The following is a 24,597-nucleotide window of genomic DNA, read 5'->3' as shown; positions in this document are numbered from 1 at the left end:
CACTCCGAAAGCCGGAGGACCATCTTTTATAGGGCACAAGAATGTAAACATAGATTGTGACAGTCAGGCAGGAATGACGTTACAACAGTCTCAGAGAAAAAGATTCACTGCTCCCAACACATGACAACTCTCACACTAGAGAGTTCATAGTTGGAGCTCTCCTTGTAGTCATGACAAGGACCGTTTAGCCAGTACTTTCTCCTGACCCCGAACATCTATTAACCTGACACATAGACACAATATACTGTTATTAATAGCAAGCTTACATGATAAATGTACTAACTAGTATCCAATGACTAGTTTTATTGATTAGTGATTAATGTAAGCACACAGGAAATCCCAATTTCTTCCACAACAGCCACAATCACAGCCACAGCACCCCGGTCCCTAGTGTGATTGCGAAAGTTGGTGGTTGTAGGCAGACCTGAAGAAACACATACACACACAACCATGGAGTTTTACTAGTGTTTCCAGGTTCTGTGGTCAAAAGTGAGTGCTAAATGGTTGTCTTTCTCACAAGGCGTTTTTATAACCAACAGTAAACAGACCGGCAGACATGACAGTGTACTATAATGTTTATAATTTGTGTAATAAAGTGCATCAGAGATGTTACTATGAAAACTGAGGATTCAGAGTCTCCATGTTTAGTTGTTTGTCATCTGCTTCTCTTGACATGGAGAGAAACAGCCACTGACCTGGGCACAGCTCTGTCTTGTGGAGTTTGGCTGTCTGGTTACTGATGGGGTTTTCAGCCACACAGCTGTAGGTGTCTCCATCCTGGTCCTTCATCTCCAGATGGAGAGAGATGTTGGAGGAGAGATCAGGACTGCTGGTCTGGTTAAGTCTCTCCTCTCCTTTGTACAAGGTTAGGGTCACATCTCTCCCGTTCTTCACAGAACACTCCACCGTACAAGAGATGTTGTTGGCTGACAGACGGAGGTAGGAGTAACTGATGGCAGGACCGGACACCATGTCAGAAAATTTCCATTTAAATGAGTGCCAGTTAGTGTGCCAGTTATTTCCACATACCTTGGGATACTGACCTTGTTTTTGCCCCCGACCTAGTCTCTGTTCTACCTGTAATATATATATATATATATATATATATATATATATATATATAAGCAGTACTGGGGAAAGTTGGGGCCGGGAAGAGTGTGGTTGCCGAACACATCCTGGGAGAAGGGAACTGGAAAGACAGAAGCATGTGTGTGAAGAAGCAAGGAGAAGTAGCTTCTAACTCTAAAATATATATATATAGGGTCACATCTCTCCCGTTCTTCACAGAACACTCCACCGTACAAGAAACGTTGTTAGCTGACAAACGGAGGGAGGAGTGACTGATGGCAGGACCAGACACCATGTGTGAAAATATTCATTCAAATGAGTGCCAGCTAGTGTGCCAGTTATTTCCACTAGGAGGTGATATTGTCCAAGCATTAGCCTACAGTTTTGAGTCATATTATAGCGAAATGTCCACAAACAATGCACAGGCAAGATGAGTGCTTCTCTGGCATAATGAAATGCATTGCATGAAATAAGTGCAGGCTAGTGAGCAATAGGAATAGTGTGGAAGTACATTGTGCGTGTTTATGTAATTAACCTAATACTGAGTTGTGTTGGGGCACGTATTTTGCCCCAACAAATTATTTATCATGCCCTCCCCCTCTCACGCCCTCCCCCGCTCACGCCCTCCCCCGCTCACCCCTGCTCACCCCCTTCCCCGCTCGCTCCCTCCCCCGCTCACGCCCTCCCCCCCCCAAAAAAGCCCAAATGAATGCTATTTTGGGGCGGGGGATCACGTGCATGCAGCCAGGATCGTATCTTTAAAAAGTTATTCAAATGTTTACTTTTCCCCCGTCCTGTAGCCTAGCCTACAAAGCAGGTTACGGTCCGCTACACTATAGTTCAACGTAGAATAGACCTACTCATCAACGATAATCAATCAATTTGTAAATCATGTTTTACCATTCATAACCCATACATTGATCATCCAGATAGTATTGTCCATTCAGATAATAGTGTGCTTTTTTGCATGACTTGCCAGTCTGAAGAATTGTGTTATCTTCAAGTTTGAAGTTCGAAGTAGTGCTGTTGTAATGACCGGCTTTTTGTTTTGATGTTTCTGGGCTGACTTACGTCATCACGTAAGGTGCGTGCAGCTGTGAAGCGCTAAATTACCTGAAAGAAGTTTAATGCAGACGTTGTTATAAGGAGCAGCATTTCGTTTATGGATGGTCGTGTGGTGAACATGAGTCTACATTTGTATGGTTTCCCTTTGGAAAGCGGAGCGAGGTAATTTGTATATGTGTCAAACTTGTCTTGTAATATTTTACCTCCGCACGTATAATTGAATGTAATTGTAGCACATGTTCGAGACATGATCACATGTTTGTAATAGTAGCACATGTTTCGAGACATGATTTCCTTTGTGCTATATGTGTATTTACATTGTTGTATTTGTGTATTCTTTGTGTAGTTTTACGGTGTCTAGAAGTCTTCGTGTACGATGTATGTTGATGCATAGTACTACAAAGAAATCAACGTCGAACGGCGATAGCTAATAAAGACATCAGTGAGAACCCTCTGCCTCCTCGTACTTCCGTCAAGGGGTTGCTAACAGTAAAACTCGACGCTTCAGCAAGATTCGACGTTGGAGTAAACGCTTCAACAAGACTCGACGTTGGAGTAGCAAGATCGGTTCAACAAAGACTGAAAGCAGGTCCTATTCATTTGGTGCTTTGATAAGTTTAATATACGTTAATGCAGAGTTGTATTAGCTGTATTTACGTGGCTAGGTATTTGAAAAGTTTGAATGTCTGACTTATGGTGTTGCACAAAAGATTGTTTCCTGTTTGTTAAATATTGGAGTGTCAAAATAGATGTCTGATACGAGTAGGTCAGTACCCTATTTAAAATTAAAGACAGACAAATGGAGAAAGACACAATTATGCAAACAGCAGCACAAGTTAGGGAAATGTCAGCCTCTGCAGAGGAATCTAACTGTCCTTCAGAAACGCAACAAATAAGATCAAGTTCACGAAAGGGAAGTCTTACAAAGAAAGGCCTAGAGATGCGTAACCAGGAATCGAAGAAACACGAGAAGGCTTTTAACAAGGCTTATGACTCCTGGAAGCAATTAGCTAAAGAAACTAGGTCTACATTAAAAACTTTCTGCTCAGGTGAAGATCTTGACCAAATCCAGAGAGACGTTCAAAACAGACAAGATATAGTTAGCCAAGAGTATGCCCCCTTGTTACGCAATCAAACTACAACACCAGAGATTATTAAAAGAATGGATACCTGCACCACGCTCACTACAGAAATATGTGATGTGGTGAGCAAACGATTAGAAACATTAGATGATACTCAAAATGAAGAAACTGTCAAAGAAAGAGTTAGACAAATGTTAAACAAAGATGAGTATGAATCTGTTTTTGGTTGTACAAACACAGATACAGTCGTGTCAGAGTCATCTCAAGATACTAATATATCCCATGAGATTAAGTCAAAGACCTCCTCGGCTTCCAGTAGGAGAGCTGATGCAGAAGCAGAACTTGCAGCCAAAATAGAGCAAGCAAAAGCCATGCAAGAAATATATGATCAGCAAGCAAAACTGCGCAAAATAGAGACTGACTGGAAGCTTAACGAAGTAAAAATGCAAGCAGAAATTAAACAGAAAGAAACTGAGATGTCTTTAAGACTTGATGAGGAGAAAACAAAGCTTCAGATGCTACAAGCAGATAAAGAAGTTAAAGTAGCTGCAGCTCGTGTAAAGGCATACAATGATTTTGAGGACAATCCTGAAGATTACAACAGAGGTGAAAATGAAACAGAGTTTGGTGCAGAGGAGTGTAATAACAGATTCCAGCTAAATCCTAAGGCAGAGCCATTCCAGCACCAACAAACCTCTCCTGAGGTGAAGACTAGTCAAGAGACTGTGAGCTTAGCCCAAGCATTAGTAAACTCCTTAAGTTTAAGTCGACTTCCTGTTCCAGAACCAATTATTTTCACTGGTGATCCACTAAAGTTTGTCAACTGGAAGATGTCATTCACAGCCCTCATTGACCGCAAAGTAACTCTAGCAAATGAGAAGATGTTTTACTTGAAAAACTACCTGGCCGGAGAAGCTCTAAAGGCTGTTGAAGGATTCTTTTATAGAGACTCGGAAGATGCGTATCGAGGTGCCTGGCAGGTCCTTGAAGAAAGATATGGCAATTCTTTCATTGTTCAGAGAGCCTTTCGCGAAAAACTTATGAAGTGGCCAAAAATTGGAGCAAATGATCCTCTCTCCTTGCGAGAGTTTACAGACTTTCTACAAAGCTGTGTTGAAGCAATCCCGCACGTAAAGGGTTTGTCAATCCTGAATGACAGCGAGGAAAACTTCAAACTACTCAAGAAACTACCCGAGTGGATAATAAGGAAATGGAACAGACTTGTGGTTGAAGAGTTGGATGCGTCTGGTGACTATCCAAGCTTCAAAAGGTTTGCAGAGTTTCTGAAAAGGGAATCCAAGATAGCTTGTAACCCTGTAACCTCTTCACTTTTTATGAGCTGTAAGGTCTCAGAAGATAAATTCCCAAAAAGGGTCAAAGCGCTCAACACAACAGTTAAGGTTAAGGGTGCTGCAACAAAAACACAAGAGTTCAATCAAACGAAACCATGTTCTGTTTGTGAGAGTGAAACCCACTACATTGCCAAATGTCCGACCTTTGCAGCAAAGTCTACAGACGACAAAAGGTCTTTCATTCGTGAAAAACGACTTTGTTTCGGATGTCTCAGAACGGGACACATTACCAAGACCTGTAAGAAGAGACACACTTGTGGCATATGTGGACTGCGTCACCCTACTTGCTTGCACGAAGACAGAGTCAAGGGAGCAGTGAAAGCTTTAAGATCAGACGCAGAAGTAGAGACTAGTCAAGAAGTCCAAAATGTTATGTCTTATGCACTGACACAACGTGCTTCTGCTACGTCCAGTATTGTTCCTGTCCTCATCTCTACAGGGGAGGAGCCACAAAATGAAATACTCACTTATGCTCTACTTGACACCCAAAGTGACTCTACTTTCATCTTGAAAGACATTCTTGATGAACTAGAAGTTAACAGTCAACCAGTGAAGCTTAGGCTCAGTACCATGACAGCCAATGATACTGTCACCACTAGTTTTAAAGTCAGAGGTCTACGAGTTCGAGGACTCAGTGGTGGAAACCCCATTAAGGTGCAGCAAGCCTATTCATGTGACTTCATCCCTGTTGACAAGTCGTATATACCAACCAAAGAGACAGCTTTGCAATGGCCTCATCTTAAGCACATAACAAGTGAGCTGTCACCACTCCAGAGCTGCGATATAGGGTTGCTGATTGGATACGACTGTCCTTCAGCATTGGCTCCGTTAAAAGTAATTGTTGGCAGTGAAAATGAGCCTTTTGCACAGAAAACGGAGCTTGGATGGAGCATCATAGGCCTTTGCAACCCCCATCTGGACAGACAAGGAAGCCAAAGCTTCGTTCATCGAGTCTCAGTGAAAGAGATATCACTTCCATCGGCTAATGATGTTTTGAGGGTACTGGAGTCGGACTTCAATGAGAGGAGCTATGAGGACAAACATGTGTCCCAAGAGGACGTTCGTTTCATCAGTCTTCTTAGCGACAAAATCGAGCAGAAAGATGATGGACATTATCAACTACCTCTTCCCTTTAAGAGTAGCAGTCCTCCTTTACTACCTAACAACAAAAGGCTAGCTACTGCTCGACTGCATCACCTTAAGAAAAGGCTGAAGACCAACCAACAGTATTATGACAATTATAAGGTCTTTATGGAAGAGATGTTTAGCAGGGGAGATGCAGAGCCAACCCATCCACCATCTGAGAGAGAAATGGCATGGTATATACCACATCATGGTGTATACCACCCTCTAAAGCCAGACAAGTTGAGAGTGGTGTTCGACTGTTCTGCAAAATTCTGTGGTGTTTCTCTCAACGATACTCTGCTCACTGGCCCAGACTTGATCAACTCCTTGGTGGGAGTACTTTGCCGGTTTAGGAAGGAAGAGGTTGCTGTGACCTGTGACATCGAAAAGATGTTCCACCAGTTTCGTGTTCCTTCAAATGATAGGAATTACCTGAGGTTCTTGTGGTGGGAGAATGGAGACTTGGAGAAAGAACCTCAAGAGTACAGAATGGCTGTGCACCTTTTTGGTGCTGCCTCATCCCCTGGATGTGCCAACTTTGGCCTTAAGTACTTAGCAGAACAGTACAAGTCTGAGTACCCGTCAGCGTCGTCATTTGTGAAGACAAATTTTTATGTGGATGATGGCTTGATCTCCGTTCCTTCGATCCAGGAAGCTAAAGAGCTTGTCATTGAGTCTCAAGCACTGTGCAAGCGTGGAGGTCTACGACTTCATAAATTCAATTCGAATGAGAAAGAAGTTCTACGCTGTGTAGACTCTTCAGAATGGTCAACAACCACCACACCACTCAACCTTAACCCTGAAACTACAGGACACGTTCTTGGCATTCAGTGGTCCACAAAAGATGATACGTTGAGCTTTGATGTCAAACTGAAGGACCAGCCAGTAACACGTCGTGGGATACTGTCAATCACTGCTTCAGTGTATGACCCTCTTGGAACCATCGCTCCCTTCCTTCTTAAGGGAAAATGCATCTTGCAGGAGTTGTGCCGTAGGAATGTTGGATGGGATGACGCCATTCCTGAGGATGTGCTTCCACGGTGGGAGGAGTGGAAAAATAGCCTCCAGGGGCTGAAGGACTTCAGCATTCCAAGGTGTTACCACCCTCCGTCTTTCAGTGACATAGTCAGGACTGAGCTGCACCACTTCTCAGATGCAAGCAACATAGGATATGGTGCATGTTCTTACCTGAGGTTCAAAAATGACAAGAATGAAATACACTGCAGTCTTGTGATTGCCAAAGCCAGAGTGGCACCCACAAAGATCAAAAGTATTCCACGGTTGGAATTGACCGCAGCTGTTGTTGCCGCAAAGTTGAGTTCTATGTTAAAGGCTGAGCTGGAGATGAAGATTGATCAGGAGTTCTTCTGGACTGACTCACAGGTGGTGTTAGCATATATTAATAATGAAGCAAGGAGGTTTCATGTATTCGTGGCAAATCGGGTTCAGCTGATAAGAGAACTCACAGACACAAGCCAGTGGTTTTACGTAAATACATGTGAAAATCCTGCTGATCACGCCTCAAGAGGTCTTTATGCTTCAGACTTAACGACAACAACCTGGATATCAGGACCTAAGTTCCTGTGGGAAAGAGAGGTGTGTCCCACACTCAACTCTTCAAATAACTTACTCGTGGGTGACCCTGAAGTCAGATCAGCTCAAGCTCTTGTTACCAAAGGCAATGGCAAACCAGACTTCCTTAACCGTTTCAGACATGTATCCTCTTGGAGAACACTCCTTACAGTAGTTGCTAGAATAAAACGGCTGGCTTCAAAACAACAATGTCCCAATGCTATTATAACTGTGGAGGAGTGCAAAAGGGCTTCTGAGAGTGTGATAAAGCTTCTCCAAGAACATGTTTTCTCCCAAGAGATAAGGATGATCAAAAAGGGAAATGTTCTTCAGGACTCAAGTACACTCTTTCAACTTGACCCCATCTTGAAAGATGGTCTCCTTCATGTCGGAGGAAGGTTGAAGCTATCATCTCTTAGTGAAGAGTTAAAACACCCAGTCATTTTGCCTAAGGACAATCATATCACAGATCTTATTCTGACCCACTACCATACCAAAGCATGCCATCAAGGGCGGTATCAAACACTAATGGAGCTCAGATCCAATGGATTTTGGATTGTAGGTGGTAGTAAATCCGTTGCTAAATTGATACATAGATGTGTACGATGCAGAAAACTCAGACGGCCAACAGAGGAACAGCGTATGGCTGAGCTTCCTACAGAGCGTGTTGAGGCCTCGGATCCGTTTTCTTACTCCGGCATGGACTGCTTCGGTCCATTCCTTGTAAAGAAAGGTAGGAAGGAGTACAAGAGATACGGACTCATCTTCACGTGCCTCTCCTCTAGAGCTGTTCACATCGAAATGCTCGAAGATCTGACAACAGACATGTTTATCAACGCTTTAAGATGTTTTATTAGTCTTCGCGGAGCAATACGTCAACTCCACTGTGACTGTGGCACCAACTTTGTAGGAGCTAGAAATGAGCTCAAAGAAGCTCTCAAGGAATGTGATGTCAAGACTCTTGAAGTTTTCCTACTCGGAAGACAATGCGAGTTCATTTTTAACGCTCCTTCAGCAAGTCACACTGGTGGTGTCTGGGAACGCCAGATTAGGACTGTGCGCAGTGTGCTGAATGTTACGCTCTCTCTGTGTCCTGGCAGACTTGATGACTCCTCTCTTAGAACCTTGTTCTACGAAGCGATGGCTATCGTTAATAGTCGTCCATTGACAGTAGATGGTATTAATGACCCAAAGTCACTGGAACCGTTGACGCCCAACCATCTAATAATGATGAAGTCAAGGATTGCTCTTCCTCCGCCAGGCACATTTGTGAAGGAAGACCTCTATGCAAACAAAAGGTGGCGCAGAGTTCAGTACCTCATAGAACAGTTTTGGAGTCGGTGGAAAAGAGAATACCTAATGAACATATCTCTACGGCAAAAGTGGCATGTTCCCCGACGAAATGTTAAAGTTGATGACGTAGTCATTATCAAGGAAGACATGCTGCCAAGAAACCAATGGCAGTTAGGCCGAGTGGTTGAAGTCACTCATGGAAGTGATGGCCTAGTTAGAAAGGTGAAAGTTCAAACCAGTGAGCGATCAAAACCTAATCAGAAACACACTAAATCTACAATAATCGAAAGACCAGTTCAGAAATTAGTGGTCTTACTTGAGAGTAATACATGACATACTCATATCAGACGAATGGTTTCTAAATGTGATTTGTCAAATTGTCAATGCATTTACTTGTCTGAGTTTGTGTGGTCATCAAGGTTAATATCATGTATGATTTGTTTCATGTGTTTGTTTATCATAACATGATTGGTGGGAGTGTAATGACCGGCTTTTTGTTTTGATGTTTCTGGGCTGACTTACGTCATCACGTAAGGTGCGTGCAGCTGTGAAGCGCTAAATTACCTGAAAGAAGTTTAATGCAGACGTTGTTATAAGGAGCAGCATTTCGTTTATGGATGGTCGTGTGGTGAACATGAGTCTACATTTGTATGGTTTCCCTTTGGAAAGCGGAGCGAGGTAATTTGTATATGTGTCAAACTTGTCTTGTAATATTTTACCTCCGCACGTATAATTGAATGTAATTGTAGCACATGTTCGAGACATGATCACATGTTTGTAATAGTAGCACATGTTTCGAGACATGATTTCCTTTGTGCTATATGTGTATTTACATTGTTGTATTTGTGTATTCTTTGTGTAGTTTTACGGTGTCTAGAAGTCTTCGTGTACGATGTATGTTGATGCATAGTACTACAAAGAAATCAACGTCGAACGGCGATAGCTAATAAAGACATCAGTGAGAACCCTCTGCCTCCTCGTACTTCCGTCAAGGGGTTGCTAACAGCTGTGACAAGAGGAACACTCCGCAGGACTGTGGTGAGAGAGGAGTCTCGTAGGAAGGCTGGCACAGGTGCGATAATCATCAAATGAGGAACTTGTAATGGCCACAGGATGTGTGTGAGAGAGAGATAACTAGCATGAGACCTGGTCAAACAGCAAGAGTGTCGGATTTCCTCAAATTAAGCCTTCTGGATGTGTTAGGAGGCAAACTCTGTTGTGTGACAAGTATAGGAGCAAAGTATAAATGAAAAACACTAGGTAGTCCTTAAGCTAAAAGTCCTTAAGCTAAAATGTCGAAAACTTGAAGAAAAGTATAGATGGAACTTTTTTTCTCCGAGAGTCTGTATAAACCCATATGAGAATGTAAGAACAAACACACAAAATACAATCTGTAAAAATAGCCTATTGAAAAAAGTCGACATTCATCAGATTATCGACATTCATCAGATTATTTCAATAATAACCATTAACGTGCACGTTTTATTGCCCCAAAAATTAAAATGGCAAAAACTTGAAGAAAAGTCTATACCCGTTCCTGGAGATGGAAAATGATGAGGTGATCCACCTGCTGGGGTCTCCACTAGCTCTGCACTCTAAGATCAATTAGGCAATGGCTGCTCTCCGTGCCTCCCAGATGAATGTGGCCAAGGTTATGTCCCATAAATACATTTCAAGCCTTTTTCCTTCACATACTTGCAGGGTTGGGTCAGATTACTTGAAGAATACTACTTGACCTAGTCAATTACTGAATACATTTAAATGCACATTTAGTCATTTAGCAGACACTCTTAACCAGAGCGACTTACAGTAAATACAGGGACATTCCCACGAGGCAAGTAGGGTGAAGTGCCTTGCCCAAGTACACAACGTCATTTTGCATGGTCGGGAACCAAACCAGCAACCTTCTGATTAATAGCCCGATTCTCTAAACGCTCAGCCATCTGATTTCACCAGACACCACTGGTTAATAGCATTGGCTATCATTGTAGGATATTTTCCAAGACAGAAGAGTCAAGATGGCGTGAGAGGTTTATTCAGCAAAGCTACAAAAAGATGCAACACTTTATATAGTCTAAATTAGGAAAATCCTCCTCCCTTCATAGAGCGGTTTCTCAATGTTTTCCCAAACCTTGCCCAGAGTCAATGAGGCTGCCATGTGTACACACTCGATATCTGTCTACGGTCAACCTGACCTGTTCCACTTGGTTCCGCTTTGCTCCCACGATGGGCAGAGGTTCAGGGAACACCTGCACCCCCAGACGCTTGGCCTTCAATCCTACATGTTCTCAACTGATGACCTTGGCTGTCCTCCTTGTTTTCTGTTCTCTCATACATTGTTGTGGCTCCTTTCTCCATAACAAATCCTTCTAGGGCGAGAAAACACGTAACAACCTTAAGCTAATGAGGCGTCCCCCTAGGCCCCCCTTACACTCTTGAGAATGGGTGAGAACTGTTGTAGCCTGTCCCAACCAGGAACTTTTGCCTACGATATCATGAAACCAGTTACAAAAGGCAATTTTAAAGACGGGATCAAAATGTCATGAAGTAATCCTTGACAATGTAACTTTATATCTAATGGTTATTTTTAATGTAATCTTGTCCAATTACACACACGTGCATGGGTGTGTGCCTGAACAACATTTTAAACCAAAAAAATGGTCTTACCCATTCTTTTGAATGACCGGTCATTTACGACCGGGAACAACACAGGTATAAAATAAAGCATAGAATAAAACGCCCACATTTTTATGAACTTCTGGAAAAAATGTTTTGGCTGTTTAGATAGGCCTACCCTGTGTGGAGAAAGTCATGGAACCTTATGTCAATCAGAATAAACTTAACTGTAAATTGGTCACTTTAGACGGGGACACAACAGGAGGGCTAGACTTGTAATTGTTATAATAGTATACTTTATTGCTTGAATTTTGAAGTTAACAAGTTTCATTAGTCTCATGATAGACAGGAGGTGACATCACAGCCAGCTATAGCCAATACAAAGGGCTACTGTCAGTCCATACGCCTTCCAGCTCACAGCCATCTCGAGTCGCTGCCCGGAAAGTGCCAGACGCACTGTGTTCACACTGTGAGTATTTACTTCGTTGCTCAGGGTTGATCCAGGATCCGAAGAGGACAGCGCCATGGTCGTGACTGCGTCCTGGACAGTGTTATCATGCACTGCCGATGGGGTTTCATGATTTTGGAAAAAATGCTCTCTCCCAGGTATCCCCCTGTAGTTATTCGTGGGCGTGGCAGGTAAATTCCTCACACATCTCAACACGAAAGCGGTTCCGCTGGCGTCTGATTGGAAAGTCAGACGAATGCATCCAAATGTCAAAGTCCAGTTGACTGATGTGGACTGCTCGTCCTGTAGTTCGTCAGACAACACGGATTCCATGACAGGAAAATTGGTCGTTTTTTAATTGGAGACTTGTGCGAGGTTTACAACAGCCTTGAGGTGCGTCTTCTGCGTTCGGAGCTGAGGAGGACGCCATATATACAAACTTTGGTTGGACAATTCAGCCGAGGTTGGATACACATTGTTGCATAAAAAAATGAATAAACATAAAGCATGGTTGGATAAACCAGCTTTGTTGGATGTTCTGAACAGTCATACCTAGACATAACAATGTTCGGACAATTCAGCCGTGGTTGAAATGTAATTTAAAGATTCTGTTGTCAGCCGAAGTCTAACCCTGTAACATGTAAATGTTGCAATTTTGAGGAGTAATCCGCCATTGTCAGGATTCCATTATGCACGCAGCTAGGGGTTCATATGTAGGCCTACTTCGTTCATTTTCTTCAACATTTTGCGCACATGATTTTGCTCATTTTGTGCGTGTGATAGTCTTCATACCACTATACAACTTTCATTTTACAATAAAAGTTTTAAAAGCTTTTTATTTCTGATTGCGACTCCAAGCATGTTATAAGGTAGGCCCGATTGTGCCGATGTTTAAATGGTAACTTTTTTAAATATTCTGTTCACACAACAATGTTTGCATCCTACCAATTCCAGGAGGCCTAATTTGAGGAATAACGTGTGCGTATTGACATGTATGAGGTACTGGTACTGGAGAAATTTCTACGGAAGCACAATTTCTCTTTTAGAAGATTTTTTTATTGTTAATTTAAACATGCAGTGTGTGTGTTATGCGGTGTTCCTAAGCAAAAGTTCAGAGGTCCTCTCTCCTCGGTGGTTGGAGACTGAATGAGTCATGTAGAAGCCTACAAAAGAAATGGGAGGCGCTAAAACGCTTCGAAATTGTTCAGACAACACTGGGGAGATGGATGGGGATGGCAGCACCTCAATGATATCTTACAACAGGGAGTGAGTGAAGTCGTATCGTTGAGGCATTTTGATGCCGCCTCATCGGACGTTGTAACTTTCGCAGGGTATCCCAGAGCTCTGGATAAGAGAGTCTGCTAAATGACTAAATGAATGAGGTGCGCTGGCCGGGTGCCATGGCTGAACTAGGCTTCGGTCATTTTCTTCAGCGTTTTACGCACATATTGTCTTCGCTTATTTTGTGCGGGTGACAACCGATTTGTTCCTGGCACAATACAACTTTCATTTTACAATTTTTTGTTTTAAAGTTTATATTTTTGATCGCGACTCCAAGAATGTTGTCAGACAAGTATAGCCACACAGCCCTAGATTCAGGTTGCTAAATTGTGCCTATGCGTAAATGGCAAGCTTTTTGACAATTCTTGTCAGATAACAAGGTAATTGCATCATACCAATTCCAGGAGGCCTAATTTGAGGATTAACTTGTGCGTATTGGCATGTATCAGTTACTGGTACTGGAGAGATTTCCACGGAAGCACAATTTTTCTTTAAAAAAAATATATTGTTAATTTCAGTAGGTTAGGCTGTGTGTGTTAAGAAGTGTTCCTGAGCGAAAGTTCAGAGGACTTCACTCATCGGTGGTTGGAGACTGAATTAGTCAGATGTCATGTAGTACAAACAAATGGGAGGTGCTAAAGCGCATCACAGTCAGCTATAACCAATCCGAAGGGCCACTGTCAGTCCGTTACGCCTTCCAGCCTTGTAGGCTATATAAGTCTATGCTTCCAGCTCACAGCCACTTCGAGTCGCCGCCGGGATAGTGCAAAGAAGAAACCGAAGAGGATCCGAAGAGGCTGGTAAACCGAAGAGGAAACCGAAGAGGATCCGAAGAGGCTGAGAAACCGAAGAGAAAACCGAAGAGGATCGAAGAGAGAAACCAAGGAGGAAATCGAGGAGGATCCGAAGAGGAGGTGGCTCTAAAAAAGTGCACGACTATCAACTCGCTACGGCTCGCTGTCCCATTCGTTTCAATTGAGCTGTGTGGCTGGGAAAAAAGCTCCTTCCCCCAGGTGATAAGAACTTTCGTTTTACAATTCTCTCCAAGTCGGGAGGAAATGTCCTCTGTAAATGGAGGACTCGCCAAGGCGAGGGAATCTGACGGACGGAGAGGGAATCTGACGGACGGAGAGGGGGAGGGAATCTTGTTCAGTTGGGCTTGTGCCTTACATTTACATTTAGTCATTTAGCAGACGCTCTTATCCAGAGCGACTTACAGTAAGTACAGGGACATTCCCCCCGAAGCAAGTGGGGTGAAGTGCCTTGCCCAAGGACACAACGTCAATTCCGCAAGGCCGGGAATCGAACTGGCAACCTTCAGATTACTAGCCCGACTCCCTCACCGCTCAGCCATCTGACAACTGACGCCTTTAAAATATCTCTGGATGCAATAGCCAAATAATAAAATATCCATGAAACCCAAACAACAATTCAAACACGTAGGTTGTCTAGACTTGTAATATTTACACTTTATTACTTGATTTTTGAAGTTAACATGTTTCATTTGTCTCATTATAGACAGGAGGTGGCATCGCAGCCAGCTATAACCAATTGAGCTGTGTGGCTGGGAAAAAGTGGTAATCATTCGAGTCAATAGAGCAAGAAACCTAGGTTGCTGGGAAACAGTGCACACAGTGTACGCCTATCAACTCGCCATGATGCTGCCCGCCAGAACCGTGGCATGGGTTGTCCCAATTGTGCGACCGCACATGGCCTCGCGCCTGCCTCACAAAGTTTTTTTGTTTTTTTTCTACTTTCAATATTTTTTTATTCCTGTTTTTGACTCGATGTTCTCTAAAATGAAATATAAATAGAAATGAGCTAGAAACCAACAGGTGGCTTGCCTGGTTTGCAATCACAAAGTTTTTCTTTTCTACTTTCAATATTTTTGTATTCCTGTTCTTGACTCGAAGTGCTCTAAAATGAAATAGAAATGAGCTAGAAACCAACAGGTGGCTGGGAAAAAGTGCACACAGTGTACGCCTATTAAATCGCTACGACGCTGCCCACTGTCCGATTAGTTTCAATTGAGCTGTGAGGCTGGGGAAAAGTGGACATCATTCGTGTCAATAGAGCAAGAAACCTAGGTTGCTGGGAAACAGTGCACACAGTGTACGCCTATCAACTCGCCATGATGTTGCCCGCCAGAACCGTGGCATGGGTTGTCCCAACTGTGCGACCGCAGAAGGCCTCGCGTCACTGGTGGCCTCGCGCCCGCCTGGTTTGCAACCACAAAGTTTTTTTTTTGTTTTTTTCTACTTTCAATATTTTTTTATTCCTGTTTTTGACTCGGTGTGCTCTAAAATGAAATAGAAATGAGCTAGAAACCAACATGTGGCTTGCCTGGTTTGCTATCACAAAGTTTTTCTTTTCTACTTTCAATATTTTGGTATTCCTGTTCTTGACTCGATGTGCTCTAAAATGAAATAGAAACTAGAGAGGGTACAATTTCTGGGGAAATTGTAGGGTGTGCTTGCTTGCTTCGGTTGCACAGGGGTCCGTTTTTGAATGACATTTTTACAACTGATATTTCTGTATATGTTATATAAAAATGCATACTTATTATTTATAAAGATTACATAGATTTAAAAGCATATGTTTTTTGCTGCTCGTTTACAACTGAAAATATGAGTGAAGTGTAGAATGAAATAGATGTCTTCTCATTTCCCCTGCAAGAGGCAGCCTCATCGTTGAATCAAAACGAATAAATTTGGCAGACCGGTGTAAAAATTGACCTAATCTCTATGACTTAAACGTCCTTTTAAGTTTTTCCCTTCTCGTGATATTTTCAAGCATTTAGACTACTCATATTGCATTCATTCATGAATAAAGAACCCCCTTTGAAGATTATTCTACGATGTTACCGGCAGTAGAAGATTGAATCGCGATTCAAACAGTACCATCTGCTAACTGAAAATATGCCCCCCAAAACGTAAATAAGCTTGACATTTATTTAGTGGAAAATCGCTCATTCATAAAAAGCTCACTGGTAGCGACCATTGTCAGTAACAACGCAAAATGCGATATAGCCCTGTGTAATGACCGGCTTTTTGTTTTGATGTTTCTGGGCTGACTTACGTCATCACGTAAGGTGCGTGCAGCTGTGAAGCGCTAAATTACCTGAAAGAAGTTTAATGCAGACGTTGTTATAAGGAGCAGCATTTCGTTTATGGATGGTCGTGTGGTGAACATGAGTCTACATTTGTATGGTTTCCCTTTGGAAAGCGGAGCGAGGTAATTTGTATATGTGTCAAACTTGTCTTGTAATATTTTACCTCCGCACGTATAATTGAATGTAATTGTAGCACATGTTCGAGACATGATCACATGTTTGTAATAGTAGCACATGTTTCGAGACATGATTTCCTTTGTGCTATATGTGTATTTACATTGTTGTATTTGTGTATTCTTTGTGTAGTTTTACGGTGTCTAGAAGTCTTCGTGTACGATGTATGTTGATGCATAGTACTACAAAGAAATCAACGTCGAACGGCGATAGCTAATAAAGACATCAGTGAGAACCCTCTGCCTCCTCGTACTTCCGTCAAGGGGTTGCTAACAGTAAAACTCGACGCTTCAGCAAGATTCGACGTTGGAGTAAACGCTTCAACAAGACTCGACGTTGGAGTAGCAAGATCGGTTCAACAAAGACTGAAAGCAGGTCCTATTCATTTGGTGCTTTGATAAGTTTAATATACGTTAATGCAGAGTTGTATTAGCTGTATTTACGTGGCTAGGTATTTGAAAAGTTTGAATGTCTGACTTATGGTGTTGCACAAAAGATTGTTTCCTGTTTGTTAAATATTGGAGTGTCAAAATAGATGTCTGATACGAGTAGGTCAGTACCCTATTTAAAATTAAAGACAGACAAATGGAGAAAGACACAATTATGCAAACAGCAGCACAAGTTAGGGAAATGTCAGCCTCTGCAGAGGAATCTAACTGTCCTTCAGAAACGCAACAAATAAGATCAAGTTCACGAAAGGGAAGTCTTACAAAGAAAGGCCTAGAGATGCGTAACCAGGAATCGAAGAAACACGAGAAGGCTTTTAACAAGGCTTATGACTCCTGGAAGCAATTAGCTAAAGAAACTAGGTCTACATTAAAAACTTTCTGCTCAGGTGAAGATCTTGACCAAATCCAGAGAGACGTTCAAAACAGACAAGATATAGTTAGCCAAGAGTATGCCCCCTTGTTACGCAATCAAACTACAACACCAGAGATTATTAAAAGAATGGATACCTGCACCACGCTCACTACAGAAATATGTGATGTGGTGAGCAAACGATTAGAAACATTAGATGATACTCAAAATGAAGAAACTGTCAAAGAAAGAGTTAGACAAATGTTAAACAAAGATGAGTATGAATCTGTTTTTGGTTGTACAAACACAGATACAGTCGTGTCAGAGTCATCTCAAGATACTAATATATCCCATGAGATTAAGTCAAAGACCTCCTCGGCTTCCAGTAGGAGAGCTGATGCAGAAGCAGAACTTGCAGCCAAAATAGAGCAAGCAAAAGCCATGCAAGAAATATATGATCAGCAAGCAAAACTGCGCAAAATAGAGACTGACTGGAAGCTTAACGAAGTAAAAATGCAAGCAGAAATTAAACAGAAAGAAACTGAGATGTCTTTAAGACTTGATGAGGAGAAAACAAAGCTTCAGATGCTACAAGCAGATAAAGAAGTTAAAGTAGCTGCAGCTCGTGTAAAGGCATACAATGATTTTGAGGACAATCCTGAAGATTACAACAGAGGTGAAAATGAAACAGAGTTTGGTGCAGAGGAGTGTAATAACAGATTCCAGCTAAATCCTAAGGCAGAGCCATTCCAGCACCAACAAACCTCTCCTGAGGTGAAGACTAGTCAAGAGACTGTGAGCTTAGCCCAAGCATTAGTAAACTCCTTAAGTTTAAGTCGACTTCCTGTTCCAGAACCAATTATTTTCACTGGTGATCCACTAAAGTTTGTCAACTGGAAGATGTCATTCACAGCCCTCATTGACCGCAAAGTAACTCTAGCAAATGAGAAGATGTTTTACTTGAAAAACTACCTGGCCGGAGAAGCTCTAAAGGCTGTTGAAGGATTCTTTTATAGAGACTCGGAAGATGCGTATCGAGGTGCCTGGCAGGTCCTTGAAGAAAGATATGGCAATTCTTTCATTGTTCAGAGAGCCTTTCGCGAAAAACTTATGAAGTGGCCAAAAATTGGAGCAAATGATCCTCTCTCCTTGCGAGAGTTTACAGACTTTCTACAAAGCTGTGTTGAAGCAATCCCGCACGTAAAGGGTTTGTCAATCCTGAATGACAGCGAGGAAAACTTCAAACTACTCAAGAAACTACCCGAGTGGATAATAAGGAAATGGAACAGACTTGTGGTTGAAGAGTTGGATGCGTCTGGTGACTATCCAAGCTTCAAAAGGTTTGCAGAGTTTCTGAAAAGGGAATCCAAGATAGCTTGTAACCCTGTAACCTCTTCACTTTTTATGAGCTGTAAGGTCTCAGAAGATAAATTCCCAAAAAGGGTCAAAGCGCTCAACACAACAGTTAAGGTTAAGGGTGCTGCAACAAAAACACAAGAGTTCAATCAAACGAAACCATGTTCTGTTTGTGAGAGTGAAACCCACTACATTGCCAAATGTCCGACCTTTGCAGCAAAGTCTACAGACGACAAAAGGTCTTTCATTCGTGAAAAACGACTTTGTTTCGGATGTCTCAGAACGGGACACATTACCAAGACCTGTAAGAAGAGACACACTTGTGGCATATGTGGACTGCGTCACCCTACTTGCTTGCACGAAGACAGAGTCAAGGGAGCAGTGAAAGCTTTAAGATCAGACGCAGAAGTAGAGACTAGTCAAGAAGTCCAAAATGTTATGTCTTATGCACTGACACAACGTGCTTCTGCTACGTCCAGTATTGTTCCTGTCCTCATCTCTACAGGGGAGGAGCCACAAAATGAAATACTCACTTATGCTCTACTTGACACCCAAAGTGACTCTACTTTCATCTTGAAAGACATTCTTGATGAACTGGAAGTTAACAGTCAACCAGTGAAGCTTAGGCTCAGTACCATGACAGCCAATGATACTGTCACCACTAGTTTTAAAGTCAGAGGTCTACGAGTTCGAGGACTCAGTGGTGGAAACCCCATTAAGGTGCAGCAAGCCTATTCATGTGACTTCATCCCTGTTGACAAGTCGTATATACCAACCAAAGAGACAGCTTTGCAATGGCCTCATCTTAAGCACATAACAAGTGAGCTGTCACCACTCCAGAGCTGCGATATAGGGTTGCTGATTGGATACGACTGTCCTTCAGCATTGGCTCCGTTAAAAGTAATTGTTGGCAGTGAAAATGAGCCTTTTGCACAGAAAACGGAGCTTGGATGGAGCATCATAGGCCTTTGCAACCCCCATCTGGACAGACAAGGAAGCCAAAGCTTCGTTCATCGAGTCTCAGTGAAAGAGATATCACTTCCATCGGCTAATGATGTTTTGAGGGTACTGGAGTCGGACTTCAATGAGAGGAGCTATGAGGACAAACATGTGTCCCAAGAGGACGTTCGTTTCATCAGTCTTCTTAGCGACAAAATCGAGCAGAAAGATGATGGACATTATCAACTACCTCTTCCCTTTAAGAGTAGCAGTCCTCCTTTACTACCTAACAACAAAAGGCTAGCTACTGCTCGACTGCATCACCTTAAGAAAAGGCTGAAGACCAACCAACAGTATTATGACAATTATAAGGTCTTTATGGAAGAGATGTTTAGCAGGGGAGATGCAGAGCCAACCCATCCACCATCTGAGAGAGAAATGGCATGGTATATACCACATCATGGTGTATACCACCCTCTAAAGCCAGACAAGTTGAGAGTGGTGTTCGACTGTTCTGCAAAATTCTGTGGTGTTTCTCTCAACGATACTCTGCTCACTGGCCCAGACTTGATCAACTCCTTGGTGGGAGTACTTTGCCGGTTTAGGAAGGAAGAGGTTGCTGTGACCTGTGACATCGAAAAGATGTTCCACCAGTTTCGTGTTCCTTCAAATGATAGGAATTACCTGAGGTTCTTGTGGTGGGAGAATGGAGACTTGGAGAAAGAACCTCAAGAGTACAGAATGGCTGTGCACCTTTTTGGTGCTGCCTCATCCCCTGGATGTGCCAACTTTGGCCTTAAGTACTTAGCAGAACAGTACAAGTCTGAGTACCCGTCAGCGTCGTCATTTGTGAAGACAAATTTTTATGTGGATGATGGCTTGATCTCCGTTCCTTCGATCCAGGAAGCTAAAGAGCTTGTCATTGAGTCTCAAGCACTGTGCAAGCGTGGAGGTCTACGACTTCATAAATTCAATTCGAATGAGAAAGAAGTTCTACGCTGTGTAGACTCTTCAGAATGGTCAACAACCACCACACCACTCAACCTTAACCCTGAAACTACAGGACACGTTCTTGGCATTCAGTGGTCCACAAAAGATGATACGTTGAGCTTTGATGTCAAACTGAAGGACCAGCCAGTAACACGTCGTGGGATACTGTCAATCACTGCTTCAGTGTATGACCCTCTTGGAACCATCGCTCCCTTCCTTCTTAAGGGAAAATGCATCTTGCAGGAGTTGTGCCGTAGGAATGTTGGATGGGATGACGCCATTCCTGAGGATGTGCTTCCACGGTGGGAGGAGTGGAAAAATAGCCTCCAGGGGCTGAAGGACTTCAGCATTCCAAGGTGTTACCACCCTCCGTCTTTCAGTGACATAGTCAGGACTGAGCTGCACCACTTCTCAGATGCAAGCAACATAGGATATGGTGCATGTTCTTACCTGAGGTTCAAAAATGACAAGAATGAAATACACTGCAGTCTTGTGATTGCCAAAGCCAGAGTGGCACCCACAAAGATCAAAAGTATTCCACGGTTGGAATTGACCGCAGCTGTTGTTGCCGCAAAGTTGAGTTCTATGTTAAAGGCTGAGCTGGAGATGAAGATTGATCAGGAGTTCTTCTGGACTGACTCACAGGTGGTGTTAGCATATATTAATAATGAAGCAAGGAGGTTTCATGTATTCGTGGCAAATCGGGTTCAGCTGATAAGAGAACTCACAGACACAAGCCAGTGGTTTTACGTAAATACATGTGAAAATCCTGCTGATCACGCCTCAAGAGGTCTTTATGCTTCAGACTTAACGACAACAACCTGGATATCAGGACCTAAGTTCCTGTGGGAAAGAGAGGTGTGTCCCACACTCAACTCTTCAAATAACTTACTCGTGGGTGACCCTGAAGTCAGATCAGCTCAAGCTCTTGTTACCAAAGGCAATGGCAAACCAGACTTCCTTAACCGTTTCAGACATGTATCCTCTTGGAGAACACTCCTTACAGTAGTTGCTAGAATAAAACGGCTGGCTTCAAAACAACAATGTCCCAATGCTATTATAACTGTGGAGGAGTGCAAAAGGGCTTCTGAGAGTGTGATAAAGCTTCTCCAAGAACATGTTTTCTCCCAAGAGATAAGGATGATCAAAAAGGGAAATGTTCTTCAGGACTCAAGTACACTCTTTCAACTTGACCCCATCTTGAAAGATGGTCTCCTTCATGTCGGAGGAAGGTTGAAGCTATCATCTCTTAGTGAAGAGTTAAAACACCCAGTCATTTTGCCTAAGGACAATCATATCACAGATCTTATTCTGACCCACTACCATACCAAAGCATGCCATCAAGGGCGGTATCAAACACTAATGGAGCTCAGATCCAATGGATTTTGGATTGTAGGTGGTAGTAAATCCGTTGCTAAATTGATACATAGATGTGTACGATGCAGAAAACTCAGACGGCCAACAGAGGAACAGCGTATGGCTGAGCTTCCTACAGAGCGTGTTGAGGCCTCGGATCCGTTTTCTTACTCCGGCATGGACTGCTTCGGTCCATTCCTTGTAAAGAAAGGTAGGAAGGAGTACAAGAGATACGGACTCATCTTCACGTGCCTCTCCTCTAGAGCTGTTCACATCGAAATGCTCGAAGATCTGACAACAGACATGTTTATCAACGCTTTAAGATGTTTTATTAGTCTTCGCGGAGCAATACGTCAACTCCACTGTGACTGTGGCACCAACTTTGTAGGAGCTAGAAATGAGCTCAAAGAAGCTCTCAAGGAATGTGATGTCAAGACTCTTGAAGTTTTCCTACTCGGAAGACAATGCGAGTTCATTTTTAACGCTCCTTCAGCAAGTCACACTGGTGGTGTCTGGGAACGCCAGATTAGGACTGTGCGCAGTGTGCTGAATGTTACGCTCTCTCTGTGTCCTGGCAGACTTGATGACTCCTCTCTTAGAACCTTGTTCTACGAAGCGATGGCTATCGTTAATAGTCGTCCATTGACAGTAGATGGTATTAATGACCCAAAGTCACTGGAACCGTTGACGCCCAACCATCTAATAATGATGAAGTCAAGGATTGCTCTTCCTCCGCCAGGCACATTTGTGAAGGAAGACCTCTATGCAAACAAAAGGTGGCGCAGAGTTCAGTACCTCATAGAACAGTTTTGGAGTCGGTGGAAAAGAGAATACCTAATGAACATATCTCTACGGCAAAAGTGGCATGTTCCCCGACGAAATGTTAAAGTTGATGACGTAGTCATTATCAAGGAAGACATGCTGCCAAGAAACCAATGGCAGTTAGGCCGAGTGGTTGAAGTCACTCATGGAAGTGATGGCCTAGTTAGAAAGGTGAAAGTTCAAACCAGTGAGCGATCAAAACCTAATCAGAAACACACTAAATCTACAATAATCGAAAGACCAGTTCAGAAATTAGTGGTCTTACTTGAGAGTAATACATGACATACTCATATCAGACGAATGGTTTCTAAATGTGATTTGTCAAATTGTCAATGCATTTACTTGTCTGAGTTTGTGTGGTCATCAAGGTTAATATCATGTATGATTTGTTTCATGTGTTTGTTTATCATAACATGATTGGTGGGAGTGTAATGACCGGCTTTTTGTTTTGATGTTTCTGGGCTGACTTACGTCATCACGTAAGGTGCGTGCAGCTGTGAAGCGCTAAATTACCTGAAAGAAGTTTAATGCAGACGTTGTTATAAGGAGCAGCATTTCGTTTATGGATGGTCGTGTGGTGAACATGAGTCTACATTTGTATGGTTTCCCTTTGGAAAGCGGAGCGAGGTAATTTGTATATGTGTCAAACTTGTCTTGTAATATTTTACCTCCGCACGTATAATTGAATGTAATTGTAGCACATGTTCGAGACATGATCACATGTTTGTAATAGTAGCACATGTTTCGAGACATGATTTCCTTTGTGCTATATGTGTATTTACATTGTTGTATTTGTGTATTCTTTGTGTAGTTTTACGGTGTCTAGAAGTCTTCGTGTACGATGTATGTTGATGCATAGTACTACAAAGAAATCAACGTCGAACGGCGATAGCTAATAAAGACATCAGTGAGAACCCTCTGCCTCCTCGTACTTCCGTCAAGGGGTTGCTAACACCCTGTGTGGAGAAGCTGCCCCGGTAAATTGAACTACTACGGTACAGTACTAGACTACAGTACTGCTGTGTTGGTCTTGGTAGCGATTGCGTTGGTTGAATTGGATTTAACGTTCCGTTGTACGGTTTAGGCTGAAATTAATTATTTTCATGAACAGATTGACATGGTTTAGGCTGTGGCAATGAAGTTCAGGTTAGTAGTTAGATAGACTTTTGATTTAAGGACAGTGCCGAACATGTTCTGTCGCTGTTTGACTTCCTAAATAGCTGTGTAGTGTAGATGTTTTTGTAGTGTGTCTCGCGTAAGCTACAGCGTTGCAGTGAGCTACACTGGTTTGAAACGACAGGTAATGGTAATTTCACCAACAAATCGTTTACTAATGGAAGAATAAATCCTACAACGAAAATGTATATGTGAGGAATGTTTATTTTAAAGATTGAAAACAGATAACGCTACATCATAGACCACTGTAGTATGTGTTGCCCGGGCAACACAGGCTAATGTCATGATGCTAATACTTCAGTGAAATAGTAGACTACTGTTTCCGAAAGTAGATGTACTTCCTTAATAATACCAACTTATATTGTACATTACACATCACAATTGTGTGTCATATCACAAAGTAAAATGAGTAAATAGTTATCACCCTGGCCTCTTTTCTTGTGGCGTTTCTGCAGCTGCCTTGCAGTAAAGCTATAGTTAGCCTAGCTATCCCCCAAGTTAACAGATGCGAAACGAATGTTCTGCCAAAGGTAGTCACGCGTGTTTTCGTGACGTTAGTGACGTAGTGACGTTAGTAACGTCAGTGACTGTGGCTAGCAAATTAGCCACCGTTAGCTTCACTTTTCGCCACAAAAACTTAACTTCAGCCTAAACCATGCAACGGAACGTAAATTCCAATAGAAGCAACTCAATCGCTACCAAGCCGAAACTTTTGACACCTACTTTGTCTATGTAGGCCAAATATTGACTGAGTTTTAGGGGGGCAAAAAGAATAATAAAAATAATAATAATATATATGTGAGAGAACAAAGGTTGTGCCCTTGCCGAAGGCAAAGCACACCCAATGAGCTAGAAACCAACAGGTGGCTGGGAAAAAGTGCACACAGTGTACGCCTATTAAATCGCTACGACGCTGCCCACTGTCCGATTAGTTTCAATTGAGCTGTGTGGCTGGCAAAAAGAGGACATCAT

At 42.6% G+C, this 24,597-nt stretch overlaps 4 long non-coding RNA genes across 4 annotated transcripts; all 4 read left to right on the top strand.

Moving 5' to 3' along the window:
* The first annotated feature begins 2,104 nt into the window (after window positions 1-2,104).
* Window positions 2,105-2,582, top strand: LOC136965715 (uncharacterized). Its single transcript, XR_010879327.1, has 2 exons — window positions 2,105-2,295; window positions 2,480-2,582. It is a non-coding gene; the product is annotated as an uncharacterized lncRNA (long non-coding RNA).
* Window positions 2,583-8,663: 6,081 nt separating this feature from the next.
* LOC136965713 (uncharacterized) lies at window positions 8,664-9,522 on the top strand. Its single transcript, XR_010879325.1, has 2 exons — window positions 8,664-9,235; window positions 9,420-9,522. It is a non-coding gene; the product is annotated as an uncharacterized lncRNA (long non-coding RNA).
* A 6,416-nt stretch (window positions 9,523-15,938) lies between these two features.
* LOC136965714 (uncharacterized) lies at window positions 15,939-16,423 on the top strand. The gene is made up of 2 exons (XR_010879326.1): window positions 15,939-16,136; window positions 16,321-16,423. It is a non-coding gene; the product is annotated as an uncharacterized lncRNA (long non-coding RNA).
* Window positions 16,424-22,504: 6,081 nt separating this feature from the next.
* Window positions 22,505-23,363, top strand: LOC136965712 (uncharacterized). The gene is made up of 2 exons (XR_010879324.1): window positions 22,505-23,076; window positions 23,261-23,363. It is a non-coding gene; the product is annotated as an uncharacterized lncRNA (long non-coding RNA).
* The last annotated feature ends 1,234 nt before the right edge of the window (window positions 23,364-24,597 follow it).

This window comes from Osmerus mordax, chromosome 21, assembly GCF_038355195.1.
Source record: "Osmerus mordax isolate fOsmMor3 chromosome 21, fOsmMor3.pri, whole genome shotgun sequence".
NCBI lineage: Eukaryota > Metazoa > Chordata > Actinopteri > Osmeriformes > Osmeridae > Osmerus > Osmerus mordax.
This window is presented reverse-complemented; position numbering and strand designations above follow the sequence as displayed.